Genomic DNA, 2,500 nt, shown 5'->3' with positions numbered 1-2,500 from the left:
GTCACTCACTGTTCTCACAGTCATTTAGGATCCTTTAGAACAAACACACACTGTCGACACATAGCGCGATATATATATATATGTATGTATATATGTATATATGTATATATGTATATATGTATATATAAATAAATATATATATATATATATATATATATATATATATATATAGACAAGTCACGGGTGTGCGTGTATCGAGACGATATAGGTTTGACGCGCGCGGACCAGCGACTCACGGTGCGGCGCACGCCGCTGTCCCATCAAGACTACTTTGTATTTACTCTAATTATGTGACGTCACGGATACACTGCTTGCCCCACCATTGCACGACGGAGTCGCACGAAGCCAACCGAGCATTGCCGAGCGTAACCGAGGGCGACGCGCATGGCGCGCTCTTCCACCAGTCACCTGTCGTCTCGCTTCCTTCTCGTTTCCTTATAACATGAACGGGGAGCTCTAGCTCGGTGAACGATCGAGCGCACTCCCAGTAGTGCTTCTCCTCTTCGACTGTACGTTTTCTTTTGGCATCTCTCCTAATTTTCTTATATTTTTCGTCGTCGTTGTTGTTGTCGTTGTCATCGTCATCGATTAAATGAATACAAACTCACCTATTCTCTCTTTTTTTCTTTCTTTGATTAGACAGACGCGAATTGTGTCTTTTAGTTTAATTTAGTTTTCTATGTCTTCGAATATATTTATACCACGCATCGTTAAAGCCTCGAAAAAAATTTACGTTAAAAATGTTCGTTCACGTTAAAAAATAAGAAAGAAATTTTGATGTCGTGCCTCGACGATTTACGAACGACAATCGTCCTCTTTGGTGCCGTTTTTGTTGTTGTGCGAGACAACTTACGTATTTTACTACCGTCCACGATAATTTTACTCTCTCGTGTCGCTCTATTACTCCAATGATATTTATTTATACACACATACACATACATATATATATATATACATATTCCCTTCGTTGGATCCTTCAATATCTTTTTTTCGAAGGTAAAATAATGTTACTAAGTACTTACTTGCTCGTCGTCAGCTTCTTCATCGTTGCTTTAGAATCGATCGATCGGTGCTTGCCCATGTAATTTTATTTAATGTGAAAGCGTTTTGTAGTGCGTATAATAACTGTCGTATTTCGAATTATACGGTGGGATAAAAATTCTTGAATCAATGTTAAGTTAATAGAAAACTAACCTAAAAAGTATTCTTGATGGTAATAAGCGCTTTCGTCGTTTTCAAAATAGTTATCGACGCGCCCTCTTTACGAGGAAATTGTTTTATCTTATTGGACAAAATAAACAAGTGGTTTACTTACATACATATAATTATGTGAGTCACAACGATAACGTTTTGAATAATGTAACTACGTGAATCATCGTTTTAAATGAAACCTTTCACGAAGGGAGATATCTTTTTCTGAAACGAAATTTTACGATTTGAAATTAGTTTAGTTATTATTAATATTAAATTATCGATCAAACGTTTTCATGACGACTTTTAATATCGTTGATATATATATATATATATATATATATATATATATATATATATATATATATATATTTGACGTTTATGACCGGTTTATACTTTCACATTGGAAAAAGGAGATACAAAGCGTGATTATCCAGCGAAATATATTATCAGCCGGAAATTAAACTGACATCGTGGACTTGTAGATGGTTTATTGTTACTCGTTTTGGCATTAGATCGTAAGTGAAAGATAGGTTAATAGTGTGTCGGAAGTACAATATCTATTCGCTTACCAAACTACATGTTGTTGTGCAAGCACGAGAAAGCGGTGGTGATAGGGTTCGCTTTTATGTGCGCCATTTTTTTCTTTTCTTTTTTGTCATACGCGTTTTCTCGATTCGTTTTAATAATCGTCCTAACATGTTAAATTTTTCTCCCTACCTTCCAATATCTCCTCGCCCCTACCCCACCCTTCACCTCTTTATATTTTTTTTGCAACTTCCACGTTTACCGCAATCGAAATCAAATCGCGCGCGTAAAAACGAACGAAACATTGTACAACAATTGTACGCATAATAAACGAATTTATAATATCATAATTTTTCTTTACCTTTTTTCTTTTCCTTTATTTCTTTCTTTCTTTCTCCCTCCCTTTCACTCACTCCCTCCCTTTCACTCACTCCCTCCCTCTCCCTCTCTTTCCTTATTTTTGTTTTATTACGTTTCATTTCACTTTTTTTTTTTATTATTTTATTTCCTTTTTTGGTTTACTCGTAAAAAAAGAGGTAGTATCTGCTTAATTTTCTTCAATTATTTATTACTCAAAGCACTACTTCTGTATCAATTTCCACGATGTCTCAGCTTATGTTCTTTTTTTTGGTTTTCTTTTTTTCTCTTTAATTATCATTAATATTATTATTATAATTATTAATTATTATTATTATAATAATTATTATTATTATTATTTCCGGACGCAGTGGGTTAGGTTAATTGTATGCGTAGAAATCATGTTACCTAAAAGATACCTCGT

The 2,500-nt window shown here is 34.3% G+C and overlaps 1 protein-coding gene across 3 annotated transcripts in view; it reads right to left on the bottom strand.

The window, feature by feature from the left end:
• LOC124950679 (AT-rich interactive domain-containing protein 5B-like) overlaps positions 1-225 on the bottom strand; it is a 132,045-nt gene extending 131,820 nt beyond the window's left edge. Inside the window, exon 1 of one of the 3 annotated variants that reach the window (XM_047497739.1) lies at positions 1-225. This exon is cut by the window's left edge and continues 32 nt beyond it. The gene's annotated coding sequence lies outside the window, so the exon portion shown is untranslated. The other 2 variants (XM_047497738.1, XM_047497736.1) reach the window with 2 other exon arrangements.
• Between the last annotated feature and the right edge of the window lie 2,275 nt (positions 226-2,500).

This window comes from Vespa velutina, chromosome 7 (genome assembly GCF_912470025.1).
Source record: "Vespa velutina chromosome 7, iVesVel2.1, whole genome shotgun sequence".
Lineage (NCBI taxonomy): Eukaryota > Metazoa > Arthropoda > Insecta > Hymenoptera > Vespidae > Vespa > Vespa velutina.
Note: the sequence above shows the minus strand (reverse complement) of the source record. Positions and strands in the feature narration are given on the sequence as shown.